Source organism: Oppia nitens, unplaced genomic scaffold (genome assembly GCF_028296485.1).
Source record: "Oppia nitens isolate AA-2021 unplaced genomic scaffold, nextdenovo-longstitch-racon4-pilon3 scaffold3_pilon_pilon_pilon, whole genome shotgun sequence".
NCBI classification, from domain to species: Eukaryota; Metazoa; Arthropoda; class Arachnida; order Sarcoptiformes; family Oppiidae; genus Oppia; species Oppia nitens.
The window spans coordinates 8,321,754-8,339,175 of record NW_026533221.1 but is presented as its reverse complement, the minus strand read 5'-3'; the positions used below and the strand labels follow the sequence as shown (position 1 = coordinate 8,339,175).

The 17,422-nt window shown below is 26.4% G+C and overlaps 1 pseudogene; it reads left to right on the top strand.

The window, feature by feature from the left end:
- Window positions 1-1,137: 1,137 nt before the first annotated feature.
- Window positions 1,138-16,366, top strand: LOC128958123 (four-jointed box protein 1-like; annotated as a pseudogene).
- The last annotated feature ends 1,056 nt before the right edge of the window (window positions 16,367-17,422 follow it).

Genomic DNA, 17,422 nt, shown 5'->3' with positions numbered 1-17,422 from the left:
GCCATTCAATTATAAAAAGGTTTGAGTGATGCTTACATTACATACATAGGCAAACACATACTGTGATGAAGTGCACTGTCATTGATATATGCAGTGCAATAGGAAAGTGGTGTCACTGATAATGGTGCCTACATTTGGATCAATATTTTATATATATTGTAGTTAACATTAAAAACGATTTTTCGCCACAAATACTGTACAGTATATATACTAACATATTATAAGCATTTGAAACGTTTGAGAATAAAGTTTGAAAGAAATTCTCGATTTTATTGAACACTCGTTTTGTTTTCACTGAAATTTTTACAAAAGGAAAGAACATTAGAGAGAAAGAGATAGAAATGAATGCAACGATTCTCCTAATAGACAACTCTTGCAGATCAAGGAAACACATTAACCGACCCAACAGTGTTACCATCAATGAGATGATATACAGAGCGAGAGTGAGTGAGGATAATGGTGGGGATGGGGTAGGAGTAATGGGGTGACCCCCACTTTGCTATCAGGAAAGAGGCGGGTATCACATGCTGTCAGAGATAGTATAGTATGTGTGTGTGTGTGTGTTAGTACAGTGCAGTAAAAGACATACTCACGGCATGCCTACAGTGCCTGTACTGCCAGTCCATACAATCATTGAGTTTTACTGCTGAAGAAAAGCACAGAGAGATCGGAGTTGACTCTCGAGTCTCTCATTCAAGAAATGCTTCTCATATGTGAAACTTGTCTCTCATGTGTTGGTTAAACATTTGCAACCAAAACAAACCATACATATAGTATATATTAAACTTTTACTAAATTAATAACTTATGAAAACATTATTTTATGTGATTTATTATATTAGAGAGCATAAAGTTTACTTCAAAATACAAGTGCCAGAAGATTGCTATTTATTATACTATATTTAATATAATAATTGATTGTTTTAATTGCTTTATCTGCCATTCATATATATAGTCAGTGAAATATACATATATGTGTAGGAAATGTAATAAAAGTGACAATTGGTTTTGAAAAATAATAACAACAATCAATGCGATAATAATTATTTTGACAAATTTTATGAATTGTGAAGTCTTTCTCAATACAACTTCAATCATCATCTCTTGTGGACTCAATTGTTATATATATATATATAAAACATAATCTGCTTTCATCTCTCAATTGAGGTATAAAAATCTTTATATATAAATTTATATATATACTGTAAATCATATAACAAAAACTGCATTTTGAAAGAAATATATTAAATTTTCAATCTTTTTATTTTTATTTTCATAGAATTTTTTTCTCAAAATATAGTCTCAATATACAGTATAGTGTATTATTGATAAAACATTTTCTTATTTCTTTGTGTTTTGCTTTGAAATATATATTATACAATATATAAGAATTATATATTGAGTAACAAAACTCATAGAGTTTTGCTGAACTCTTCAAACTTTTATAAGTAGTGTTTGTGTGAGGGAGTAGTGAGTGAGTGTATGTTAGTGTGTGTGAGAGAGAGAGAGAGTTATGATAAAAAATTTAGGACCAATACTAATAATACAATATTATATTGTTTTGTTGGCAAATAATATTTCTCTGTTAAATTAGTTGCGCTTTCTTTCTCACAACAACTAAGTATTGTATATAAGGTTTATATCAAACATGTAATATATTTTCACGTATTTTTCGTATTTATTATAACTTTTGCGATAAAACTAAACACAAGAAAGAAGTTCATGAAATATAATAAGTCTAACAACAGATTTACTCATAATATGTGTTAAATCATTGTTGCGATGCAAACACCAGATAAAAGTTATTGAGAGACAAGAGAGAGGAAGAGCACAGTTAGACCCAAAAGACACTGAGACCGGGTGTGTGTCGCTATATATCTTGTTATGGATGAGTTAATTAGCAGAAGAAGCCAATTGTTTGTAAACGATTTATTGAGCGAATAGACACTCATATACACTGTTTATATCATACAACACACACACACACACACACCACACACCCTACGAACCTACAGTCATACTGTACGATACACTCACTGTATACCAAATTAACGATCTCTGTGTCCACATTTTGAACCACTCTTTATGATATTGTCGATAGTATTGATGGTTTTAGTCAGTAATACCAGTGCCGTAACTAAACTGTTTCATATCTTATCAGTTGTAATGCTAAAGAGTTTAACATACAATGCATTCACATATCATACCCGTGTTGTTGTTGTTGTCTTGTTTGCCATTTCGTTGCTAAATACTGTTCAGCACATTATCACTGGTAAGCATCGCCTAAAAATGAGTCACTCTTTAGTTATCAATCTTCAAAACGAAAGCGTGTTTATGATAACTCTCAGCCTCTCTCTCTCTCTCTCTCACACACACACACTCACTCACTCACTCACTCACTCACCCACTCTGCAGTTATCTCTTACTTTCTAACTCTCACATTAAACTTACTTTCATTTTGTAGTACATGTGCTGATATGTTGACACTCATTAATAAATCAAAAGTTTTACATAATTATAAGATAACAGTAAGCGATTGTTTGCATCCATAACTCATCCCTTAATATAAGTATGTTTATCAGTAAAAATATGTTTAATATTATAAATATTTGAGTCAGTTATGGTTAACTTTGATGAGTTGTATATAGCAATTGATGCATCCATTGGTCACTAAACATATAATATAAATGAAAACCCATACAGACATTGATCCTTATTAAAGACAAAAGAGATGTCTTGATTTATATACCATTTCATATATAATAATAGACAATGCTTTTAGATAATGCATTTGTTCCTATGGGATACAATATTATGGACAGTGTGTGTGTGTGTGTGTGTGTGTGTGTGTGTGTGTGTGTGTAGTATATATGAGACAATAGGCAAATAATTGGCTTTTTTGATATATTAATGGCAAACAGTCTGTAAGTTATTTATTTAGTGATATTTATTGCTGACTTGAGTTGATAAGAGTCAGCACAAACACATTACATAACACATTATGTACTGAATATATCATTGTTATCGACTCCAAACCAAATTCAATAATATTTTAATGTCTTTAATATCGAAATACCTAAATAAACATAGAATATACAGATTAATGCATTTAATATTATGTTACCCCATATAGACAAATACAATATAACCTATAATATACATATATATATTTATATAGTGTATATATTTATTTCTATTTCCAGCTATTTTATTGGTTTCATATTATACTGTAAGTTACGATTACTACCAACTTTAAGGTTACGAAATATAATAATATTTCTGAAGCTTATTAGATATTAATTTTATAAATATATTTGTAATATACAATATAAATATGCAATTAGTTGGTTTCCATTAAACTTAATACTATTTATAAATAATACAGCATATTGTTAATACAATAAAGTTCTTGTTTAATATTATTTTGTATATTCAAAAATATTTTTATTGTATTTATGTTAATGTAATAATATTTTGATATAAAAATAGATCTCAATGTCAATAAATCATTATACAAATGATGATAAAATTATATGAACACCAAATAATGCTTTTCTTATATTATGAATATATGCCTCCTGTCTCTTATCAAACGTAAATTATAAGCAATGTCAATGTTGTAGGGAATGCCTAAAATTGTTAGATATCATTGAATTTTATCATAAAGACAACTGTATCATCACTAGAATAATAATAATACAAAACTCAATTTTAAAAAATTTATCTTAAATTTTCATTGTGTGTGAATTTTGCTTAATTTATATGTTGGCGTATATTTAACAGTTCAATGGCTACAAAATAATGTGAATTTAATTTAAAATCAACAAAAATAAGTGTTTTTCTATTTATTCGCTTATTCTGGTGTTTGGTTTGCTTTCGAGATTACATTTAAATTTTTTATTAAAGCAGATATTTTTTATATAAATATATATATATTGTATATTACATTTAATATTAAGGTCTTATAAATTTTAATATGTCATTAATTTTATTGAATTTATTTCATACAATATTTATCAATGTTGACCATATGTTACAGAATAGTCTAAAAATAGTCATATATTTGTGACCCAAACTATTAAAAACCGTTGTTTACACCAATTCTCTATTGATGACACATCTGAATGTTGTTAACCATTTGTATTGAAAACGGGAAGAGTAATGGAGGGGTTAAATGTAAATACCATTCCCTCAGTCTCTCTCTCTCTCTCTCTCTCTCTCTCTCTCTCTCTCTCTCTCTCTCTCTCTCTCTTTCATACATGAGTTGTCTCAATATAAATAATACAATGTTATGGATTGAAGTTTTCTATTATATTATTTATTGTATAAATTTATATATTGGGTATTGAGTTCATGAATATCGCATATAAAATAATGCATAAAATATATAATATTTATGTGATATTGATATTCATGTGAATAGATTTTGTGTGCATTTTACTACACAAAACGCAATGTATAATATAGTCATATATTATATAATTATATATACTTATGTATAAAACCTTTTTTGTGAAATTCATGTCAATTCATCCGTTTTTAGTATTTTTGTGTACAAAATACCAATAGATAAGCAACTATAGTATCAATTCTTGTGATGTATTGTATTATATTTATTAAGCTCTCAGCTCACACACACACACACACACACACACACACACATACATACATACATACATACATACATACATACATACATACATACATACACACACACATACACACACACACACACAAATAAAGTATATCTATTTCTCTGTTATTTCCATTGACAGGGATGTTCATTGAGCACATGGATCAGTCAATGTGTATTTCCGATGGTGTGCTCTCATAGTATAAAACTGTAGTCTTTATCTCTTTTCGATTAAATTTTTCTCTCTTGTATTTTATGTTATATGAATGTCAGTCAAAACCATTGTGTATTTTATGTTCATTTAATGTATGGCTTTTAGAAAAATTTGTTTTTCTTTTACTTTATACATCACATATACTGTTTATACTTTTATGTCGTTGTGTTTACAGAGTGTAGAGCACTGGTAGGTTATATGTAGTTGTTTGAGAACCACAAATAAGTTGTGCATATCATACAATAGTCTGTAAGATTTAGTCTCCTCTTGTTTTATGAAGGGATGAGCTGAGAGATAGTTCAAGATTTTTCACGCCTTAAATTCACAACAAAAATACATTTACTGTTGAAAACACAAAAATTTTCCTTTAATAACAAACATTATATGTTTTAAGTTTTCGTATGTTATTTAAGCCAAAGTAACTATAAAGTATACAAATCTTGTTTTTTATATATTGCATATAATATAAATCTGTTCAATTCATGACTTGTTTATAGTTAGGGTCGATATGTGTCCATATGTATGACATACATGGCCTCAACTTGTGAGGACATGGCATGTATTGGTGTGTTTGTAATCAACACCCATATGATTGTGGTGTTAAGTCCTGACATTTACAGCTCAGCTAACTATAAGTATTTCAGAGGCCATAAGGTTTTATTGCTGTTTTTTCTATCAATATATGGCTTATAGTTTATGGATGATTGTGAATACCATAGCTATGCAACTGTAATATGATTGAGAAAAACTGTAAAAATTGTGCCAAAATAAGAGTGAGTCCCAAAACTGTAGGGCAATGTGTATGTCATGTCTTGTCCGACGAACCATCAATCACTTCTGCATAAGCTCTCTCTCTCTCTCTCTCTCTCTCTCTCTCTCTCTCTCTCTCTCTCTCTCTCTCTCTCTCTCTCTCTCTCTCTCTCTCTCTCTCTCTCTCTCTCTCTCTCTCTCTCTCTCTCTCTAACTTTAGTCTGGTATTCCCTCTCATTCTAAGATTTAAGACTTTTTTCATTATTTATTGAACAACTGTTCTCCTCTCCAATACTTTTACTCTATTTTTGCAGTTTTAAGACAAAACACAGGCATTATTATTATTATTACTATGAGAGCCAACACATACTGATTGCCATTGCTTTTCACAATCTATACACTCCTTCATAACTGACATCTGATCCCTTGCGCTCATAGAAAGGCCATCATTGCCTTCAAAAAACAGTGCCTCTTAGAGCTCACATACTGTATATGGTATACACAGTATACCAGTCCTCTATCCAAGCATTTCTTTACTTTATTACTCTAGACTTGAATATATAGTAACATTATATATATATAGTAATATTGACTTTGACTTCAACTTAGTTTGAAACCTCTTGTGAAATATCATATATTTTTTACAGCAATACCATATCAACGGCAAAAATTGTTCACTAAAAATAATGGTTCAACTTATTGATAAGCCATAACTGCCGGAGCGCTCACTTTAAACTTATATATAAAGTATATATTATATATATATACTTTGTTTTATAGACAAAGCGTATATTTCCCACTAAATGTGTATATCTCTCATAAACTTTATATTGTATTTTACGGAAAAAAGTTGAGAAAATTTGAACTCTAAAACGCTGAAAGTCTAAAATATAATATTATCAATATATTTATGATGTGTTATATTGGTAGATATCAAGCAAAAAATAGCAATTTATTTGAAGTACTTTATTATATAAAAACATGGTTTCTTTGCTTTATGTAAATTTCAATTTATTTATTATTTATAACTAAAAATCTTTTTATTATCTGTATATATATATATAATATATATATATATAGTAGATTGTACTGTACAATATATTAAATTTTTGCATACATTTTACTATTTCAGTTATATAATAAACTAAGTGGATGTTTGCTTATATACAGTACAGTATATAATAAATATAAGTGTATACACTATACACATATTTTTTTATCTCATATATTACCTCTCATTTTAAGCCGTTTTCTTTCACCCTATTATAAGTACTTATTGTTATATTCATTATTCATGAATAGTAATAATACACTTATAATATAAGATATATTAACAATTTTTCATAATTTTTTCGTTTAACTCAAACAAAAAACTTATTATATTTTTTGTTCGTTTAAATTGAGATTCAAAATAAATTATATAACAAAAAATAACTTAATTTAAATTCTATTACTTAAGAGTTTAGAGATTATATGAAAAAACTATGGAATATAATTCATACTAAAAAAGTATGATATTTTTGAATTGCTTTAATGTAACAAATTTATTACTATTTATCTAATTGGATATTCACAACAAATATTTGTTGACATATTTATAACACTTTATTATTTTTATTGTTATTACTATGGGTTGACCCCAAAGTTGCTAATATTGATCGTTTGGGGATTTCTTAGTGCACTGTATTTTCTCGTCATTTTTATATTACAAAGACGATAAAGAACCGACAGATTTAAGTATTATCATTGAATTGTAGACAATATTTTAATGCAACAAAATATATAACTATTTTATATATTTTATTGAGTAATATTAGCTAAAAGCATAGTTTAAAATACAGTGTTTATGCATTTCATATACTGTACATACTTTGTTATAATGTAAATGAATGTTTTAAATGGTTTTAAATATAATAATAATAATATAAAAGAAATTCTTAGTTTTTTTATTTAGTTGTTTAATGACTTCTATAAAATGGGTAAATTCAAAGCCATTTAAATCATTCATTTGATAAATTAATAGTAATTTACTGGAAATGCTTAATAATGTTTAGTAATAATAATAATTGGCAAATGTTTTGTTAGTATGTATGCAGTGATGTCTGACAGTTTAGTAGTGTTTTGGCAACAAATTAAACGACTTGTAAACTCATAAACTGGTGACAAAACCATAGCTCACTATTTGACACATCAAACTAATTCATGTGACACTTGCAGTGCACTATAGACTTACAGAGAAAGAGAGAGAGAGAGAGAGAGAGAGAGAAAACTGTCACTCCTTACTGTAGATTTCACATATACCAGAAGCTGTATGATGGCTATGCAAGTGATACTTTATGTTATGTGCTACTAATTTCCCAGTAGACTGTCCAAAAACTGTATATATATATATGAGAGAGAGAGAGAGAGAGAGAGAGAGAGAGAGAGAGAGAGAGAGAGCACTAGTAGTTAAAGCAGTTCTTAATTTAGAAGAAAGAAATCCCGGTTGACATATAATCGAATTTCTTCATACAGACGGTGCTCTCATCCCTGTGTTCTCTCTCTCTCTCTTTCTCTCTCTCTCTCTCTCTCTCTCTCTCAAACTATTCTACTTTTGTAATACTTTATTACTATTAGTAGTATTATATAATTTAAGCGCTGAATAATAAAATGTGCTGAAAATAGTATATATAATTAAATGTTATAGACTGTAGTCATAGACATTATTTGCTAATAATTCTTTATCTCTTATTAAAAATCGCTTCTTTGAATATATTATGGATACAAAAGAGAGGCTTTAAAATAGGATTCATAGCAATAATAGACTATCTATTATAGACTACAAGCTTTTTATATAACTTTCTAAGTTATAAACACCTCTTGATTATGAGTACAGTATTTCAATTATCTATTAAAGTATTTCATAGAGGAATGACTTTCAATTTATTGCAATATTATTAGTTATAATATGTATATATTTTTTGGGTAATCTCGTGCTTATATGCTATAAGTCTGTATATAATAGCCTAAAGCCGTTTTAATTTAGTTGAAAACAGTGGCAAAATGTTAATTATATTTCTCATTAACAAAGAGTGTTACATTTGACAGATTCAATACCTTTAATATATATTACTATCGATGCCCTTAACCTCCCATATCTTTCTATATTCACTGGTATGTCAGCTCTGGTGCTCGCATTCAATAGCTTTCAATCAAATAACTTTCCAATCGCTTGACTTTTCAATTTTGTTGCCATTTTCTTATCATAAAAGCTCAGGTTTACTTAAATGTTAAATTTATATAATTTATAAATTTTATTTTTACTGTCAGATAAAAACACTAAGGATTATAATAATCTTTAAACTTTTTTATACAATATTTACACTGCATTTGACAAAAAAAGTTTAAACTGTAAAATATTTTGATAAGAAATAAAAAAATGAGAAATATCTGTAATTTTTAATAGACAAGTGTTTTTAGTTGAATTTGATGCTACGTTTGTTATCAATATGTTGACTGTTGTAATCAATTTAATTTTATCATTTTGATGTCAACTTTTGTTTGACTCTCAAACCTATCTCTTCCTTCAGTGACAATCATCTAATTCACAAATAAATAGTCTTTAGTTTGACGTTTGATACACACAAATGATAATCAATCTAATGATTAGTAGTTTATATAAAATACAAATAGCAGTATAAAAAACTATACATATGATATAAAAAACTAATATATTATTCAATTAAATTGTTGGTAAACACAATACTATTGCAACTATTTATTCAATTTATTTCTCATGAATCAAATCAATGTTTCAAACAAAACACTAATGGCTTTCTAAAACTTTTAGTTTATCTCTAGTTGTGATAAAATATTTATAACATATAATAAATACTAGTATTTTGTTAAAAGAAAATATTTGTATTTTGGTTTTGATTGAGTTTTCTTGTGATATGTCATTCAAAAAAAAAAGAAAAAAAAGTTTATACATTATATATGACGAAACCATAGACAGACTAATACTAATATACTGTACTTACGTTATATAATGTAAACTTATACATACTTTATATATTAATACTGTATATAATATATTGTTTGCGTGTATCTCGACTGTACATAATTTTGTCAAAAATTATATAAATTTTTTTGTTGTTAAATAAGTGCTAAAAATATTATCATATTATCATTTATTATTTTTCGGCATTCATTACACATAAATTAATATTCATTATATATACTCTCTTTAGTCTATTGTGAAAGTGATTTGCTTTTACTAAAATATAGACTAAATTTATAAATCGTGAGTGAATTACTAAAATCGTTTAATTTATTTTTAAGGGCATTACTGTAGAAAATTTTTCAGAATATATATAATAAACAAAAGAATATAATTTTATATAATTTAACATTTAATAGCATTTTGGATAATTGAAAAATATGGGGAATAAATGCATAAAATTAAATGCTATTTTCAGTCATCACAACAAATTAGTTGAAACATAAGCTACATGTGAATGGATTATGCATTATATGGTTATTATATAGTGTTTGCAGTAGTAGTAGTAGTAGTAGTAGTAGTAGTAGTAGTAGTAGTAGTAGTAGTAGTAGTGTGATCACCAATACCTGACATTACTTTATTTTATTTTTAGTTTAAGCACTTATATTACATACATTTTGTTATAAAATAAATATAATTTTAAATGAAATATTAACATTATTATAAATGTTTCACATGTTATTAACTTTATGATTGTTTATTCAAAAAGTGTTATTCTTTATAAATGATTTAATATATGAATAAAATGTTTTCAGTTGATCACTCTATTTTGAGAATAGTTTATTGTAGTACTCATTACTGTTAATATATTTGAGTATAAAAGTAGTCTTTGAAAAAGGCATATATCTATTGGGATTATTATATGTAATATTAGTTGGAAATGATTATAGTCTCGAAAATTAGGCCCTCATTAATAACAACTGTATTGAAACAACCATTGTGTCGGATGTTAAACATATTTTACTTAATCTAAACATAGATAGATATGAGTGGGTGAGTGAGTGAGTGAGAGAAAGACAGTAATCATAAAAATGGTGTGAATTCAATGATAATGATATGACATCTCATAAACTTTTTTTTCGTTGTGTGGGTTCGTTAACTTCCAGCCTCTATATAAACCTCAAGCATACAGTTAGTCAGTCATAATAGGATATAACATATGAAAAACAGTGACAAAAAATAAACCTCAAAGTAGTTATGAAAGGCATCAGTAGTTTTTTATATCGTATAATATCGTATACAGTAGTTGTGGTGTCGACCAAAAAAAGCATAATTCCTGAGATTATATTTAATATCACATATATTTTTGGTGATGTTATATGTAATGTCATGAAACGGCAAATATATCTAAAAACAAACGCTTATCGCATCAAAATTTGTCGTTACATTTGATGGCTACTAATCATTTGCTGTTAAATTACAAGATTTTTATTTGTAATATCAACATAACATTACTCATTATTGGTATAATAGTATTGGATTTTTTTTGGTATCTAATCTTTTAATGTGTGATTAGGGGTATAAAATCATAATAAAAGGTTTTCCCAACAACTATTAAAGCAAAAAATACAAATAATAGTATTATTTCTAACATTTCTGATGTAATTTGTTTTATTTAAAATTAATTCAATTGGTTTGTCGTTTTCTTGCTTCCAAACAGTCCTATTTATATACTCTACTGCCATAATATACAATACTTTATATAACTGTATTGTAAGTAATAAACAATTTTTATATTTTTGAGATATGACTTTATATAATAATATAACACAACATTTTTCACGTTTCTGTTGATTTTTTGTCTCAATATTTATTGCTTTTTCTCTTTTTTATTTTCAAAGTCATGACTTATAAGTTAAATTTGAAATAAATTATATTTTGAAACAAAACACATAAAATTTTAGTTATAATAATATTCAGAAAATTTTATATAAAAAAATTGTACCCAATTTTCGTTTTTCAATAATATATATTTTTCTAATTTTGAAAAAATAGTTTTTTTTGTTTTGAGAAAATTTGAGAATAATTAGGTTTTTGTAACATAATTTTCAACTCAAAAATATTAAATGTTATTATATATAGTTTTCACAACTTCTTATTTTATTACATTTTGATTATACAATACTATACATTCAGTATTTATATAAATATATTTTGTATGATATATATTGTGTTTGCAAAATAATATTCAATATATTTAAAATTAAGTTAGACTTAAAAATAAATGCATTACCAAATAAAATAGCTGTCACTATAATAAAATGATTTTTAATAATAATGCTTTGCTTTTATTCAACAATTTTGAATGTATATAATAATTATTCACTTATATTACAATGACTTAAAATATTTTATATAAATATTAATATATAGACTTAAAAAATTCTTCAATAATTTTTTGACAAAATTATAAAAATATTTCATTATAAAATGCTTTTTATGTTGAATTTATAAATAAATATACTGTATATTTTGAGAACAAATAATAAATTCCATTAATATTATATTAAATTTGCAAAAGAAAAGAGAGATGTCTTCAAAAACATTTTAGATTTTAAGTCAAAACCAATAAATCTATCCCTTTTATTCCAATATACCTCTCTCTCTCTCTCTCTCTCTCTCTCTCTTATCTATTTATCTCTTGTTTTCATTGCAATCAAAATCACAAGACTGGATGAAAAAGTAGTCTATTATTTGTTAAACTAAAAAAATGTTTAAATAAAGAAAAATTTTGCTCAAGAAGAATAAATATCTTCAATGGTTGTCTTCATTCAATGTCTTCATTCAATGTCTTCATTCAATTGGCAATATTTTCCTTCTTTACAGTCAAATGTTTGCTGAAGTGATTCTCTTGTATTTCAAACTTACGATTCAATAAATAAATTGAAAAGTTTTCTAATTTTTTGGTTTTATTTTTATTTCTAATTTTGAGTCCAAATGAGAAATCAATCCATGCGTACAAATAGTCACACAAAACTGTCAATTTTTTTATAACAAATTAAGTGTTTTGATAAAAAGTTTTTAATTATATTTATTTTATACATTTATTAAATCCCGTTTTTTTCTATTTATATGACATTAATATCAGTAGTTATAACATTAGAATAAGTGTGTGTACAGTATGTATATATATATATAAATATATATACTGTATATATATTTGTGTGAAATTGTTAATAAATTTTCGTTAAACTAATTTTCTTTGATTTTTGTTTAAGTGTTGTTTTTGTCCAAATGCTTACAAAATTAATACAATATTCTTTCTGTTTGATTGCATCAGACATCAAGAGCTTAGACATCAATAGACCGTTCAGTTTGTGTGCGACTCTGTTATCCAAATTAAATCCAAAAGTCAACCCAAGGGTTCAATTCTTTTCAATTAACAAACACTATATATATATATATATAGACAGAATGGGGAGGAATGTTGTGTTTGATTGTGTGTATGTTTTCATCTTCACATTATATGCTCGAAAGGCATACCGTAAGGACACACATATAGAGCTTCAATTGGGACTCATTTATATATAATATAACCAAATTTGCAGACACTCTTCTAACTGTTTTCTTAAAACTTACTGAAAATGATTTGTAGTTTTTGTTATTTTGTTATTTTTTTCCATCAAATGTCTTACAATTCATGTATCAAAACAATTGTTTCTTATTTTCTCTTTACAAACATAACGAAATCGATACCAAAATGTTATGTAAACCAAACTCCTAATAATAAATGCCAACAAAAGTGTCACAAAAAATAAAGAAATTTCTTATTTTTTTGCCGATTCTGTCAATTGACACAACAAAAAATGTTTGCAATACTTTCAAAATGCAATCCTCTATATATGATAAGCATTCGTCTATTTCTTTTAAATATATATATAAAGAAAATATAATATAATATATTCAAAAATATAAAATATATTTTTTTATTTTATTATTATTTTTATGGTTGATATGACATATAAAAAATAAGCTACAGTTGCATAAAAATACTAATTGAATAATAATAATAATAATACTTTTTATTAAATAGATGTCAAATCAATGTAACCAAAACTGCCAATATTTGTGGTACAACACGAATATCATTGAAGCCATCAAATGATGAGAGTCTATAACCCAAATAAGCTGCGACTGGCATTACTCGGCGCCGTCCTATCGCTGTCATTCATAACTGTGTCAATCATCTCATATATAGATTCCAAACAAGTGGTCAATGATGTGTTAGACATTAATAGTCAACAACACCCGGTGCGGACCAAATTTATTAAAGTTCCGTTAGCTCTGTCACTATTATGGACCAAAACTAATGATGTGCTAAAAAGCGATTACGGAGATTATGGTCGTATCGGTGACATAATTGGTGACAACGATATTGGAGAGTATGACGATTACGATCAATACTACTCAGACGACAGTGCACTTAACCAGATCTTTAAAGACGGAGACTTTGACTTAAACAATACAACCGCTGCTTCAAGATTTGAACAGCGATTTCAGTCACCGATAAAAGTGATTATCACAAAAAGTCCGGTACCGAAAAAGGTAATAACAGAAGATCACATTTATTGGTCACAATGGATGGAAAAACGATACCCAAAAGGTCTGTCCGATAGTGAAGTGACCACTTTTCTCAAACAAGTCAAAGTAACGCCAGTGTCTCGGGTGGAGGCGCCCACTTGGAACAAGTGCGGCCGCGCAAGCAATCAGTTTGCTGTTTTTGCCGACGGCACCCAAGTATGCGCCCGATACAGATATCCGCACCAGTATTTAGTGTTGGGTGAAGTCATGTCATTTTATTTGTCACGATTGCTGGGTATGACAAATGTGCCGACAGTCACATTGACCAACACTAGTGACCCGATTTGGGCCAATGTCTGGAACGACAGTTTAGCTAAAAACTGGAGCCGTAACACTACTGTTGCACTCATTGAATGGATTGATGACTTAGAAAGGGATCGCATGCCTAGTCTTATATTGAATTCACTTATTAATAACCAAACCGTACACTACAATGATATCCGGTTAAAAAATCAGACAACCCGTCAATTGGTAGAACTGATGCAATGGAGTGATCTTTTAATATTTGATTTTATAACCGGTAACTATGATCGGGTGGCCAGTATGCAGGACGCAGCTCTCAAACAAAACAATACCACTATTTTAAAGGTCAGTCTTGTCTTACAATAATTGTAAATAATTAATTAGTTAATCAGCTTATTGTCATCAATAAAATTAAATAAATAGTTATTTTACAACTTTGTATATTTAAAAAATTATAATATTCAACAGTTTCTTGAAATTAATATTACAATTTTGTTTATTATATGATAATAATCTTTACATTGTTTAATTAAAAGACTTTTCATGAAATTAAAATCATATTAATATTTATAGTTTACCAAACAATCATAGATTCATTGATTATTAAAACAATAAAATATTATATATAAAAATAATGATTATATTGCTTTAGGTGTTTAAGTTATCTCTTATTATAAATAAATTTCAAAAACAATAAATTGATTTTTTTTTTAGAATTTTAATTATATTTTTTAAAGTTAATTAATTATTTTTGATTATATTTCTTTTAAATCTTTAAAACATACAGTATATATTAATTTATAGATAATAATAGCACAGTTATAATATGTGACAAAGTCAAAGTTATTATTAGATATTATTTATAAGATATATACTTTTAAGCAAAATTAACTTTTTAAATTGATTTTTATCATTTTTAAAAATTAATATAACTAAAAAGTAAATATATTTTTTTTTAAATATTTTATAAATTTTATGAATGATTAAAAAATAATGTTTAATCAGAAAGATCTAGTCATGAAATTAAAGTGATGATTACTAAACTATAAATAAAATTTTCACAATAAATAAAACTAATGATATTTTTATAATTTTTGTAATTTAATTAATTTATATTTTGATGTGATATAATTAGTTATTTGATTATTTTTTGTATTATTTAATGTCATAATTGTTTTGTCACAATATATTATACAAAGTTTTTATAATATTTGTATTATACAATAGTACAGTTCAAATATAGACTTAATAGAAGCCTAAATAAGCATTGATTTACATTAAGTTAGCTATAAATTAGTATATATTAGAACTTTAATATAATACAGATATTGTAAAGAACTTTCTATATTAGACTATATTTAATAAGATAAACAATTTGCTATACAAACATAATTTATTAATTTATATTTATATTGATGTTATATTGTATTACATGTCTTGTCTTTTTTGATTTATATAGGAAACGATCCACAACTTAGTTAAATCCACACAAACGGGTAGTATTTGGATGATTGACAATGAAAGTGGGTTTCTCGATGCCTATTGGCTTATGTATAGCCGCAAGAATGGTAACGAATCGAAGCACTTCCAGGACTTCCACACTCAGGCATTGAGTACTGTATGTATATATCGGAGGACAACTATAGAGCATTTGCGGCTCATCCGAAACCATCCGAATCCACACAAACTACTTATTGATTTTGTTGGACAATACGAGCCATCATTTAAAAAGCAATTATCACTAATAAAATCGGATTATTTGCGATATTTTACACAATATTTTCATCAAAGAATCGATAGGGTCTTCGCTCATGTCGACAGTTGTCAAGTCATTAACCATAAGAAGCGATAATAATAATAATAATAATAATAATAATAATAATGTAGACAATTATATGATACCATGAAATACTGCATATAAGCTGTTTATTCATTAAATAGCATACAAAAAATCATTACCTATTCAATACATCATTTCGTTAATAGTTTGAATTTTATATCTAATATATCTCTAATTGTCTCTAATGGACAACAAATTTGCCAACAAATTAGTAATTATTGTATACTGTATAATATGTTGCGAAAACATTATGTAATTATTTAGTCATTAATTATTATTATTACTCAATGAATTTGCATTATTGATATTATTGTATTAAATTTATTAAATATTTGTATAGAATTTATGTACATTTAATTTGACTTTTTGTTATAATAATAATATAAAGATTTTATGTAAAAATAAATCATAATAATAATAATAATAATAATTTTATTAATAAAAATATAATAAAAAAAATATTTCAAATAAATATTTTTATCGTATTATTAATTTTTTGACTCAATAAAAAAACTATAAGTTTTCAGAAAGTTTAATTTAAAATAATATTTTTCTGTTAAATGATTTTTTGCAAGGATACTAAATATAAATTTACCAAATGATACGACATACAGTATACAGTATACTTTTCTATACAGTATATATATATATATATATATATATATATATATATATATATAGTCTATGTGTGTATATAATTTCAATTGATTTTATCAAATCATTAGTTGTGAGGATATAATTGTGAACTTTCAGATCATTAACGATCGCAGGACTGGGAGTATAGCTAACTCATAGTCTAGTATTCCAAGTGTTGTATCCAAACAAACACACGCGAGTTGTTTGTCTGCGGCACTGGAAATAGCCTTTAATTGATTTGTTCATTATTTTAATGGTTTTGTCCACTATTTTATGTTTAGTATACAACTTTTCTATAGCGATCAGTTAGACATTTAATATCAAAATATTGGGAACCACTTTGAGTTGAAAGCAATCATTTAATGACCAAATAAGTTATATATACCGTATATAACCATTATATAGTACAGTACTATCAATATAATGTATTTAATATACAGTATATTTAGTTTAGCCTAAAGACTGTTTGCTTTTGACATTACATTTC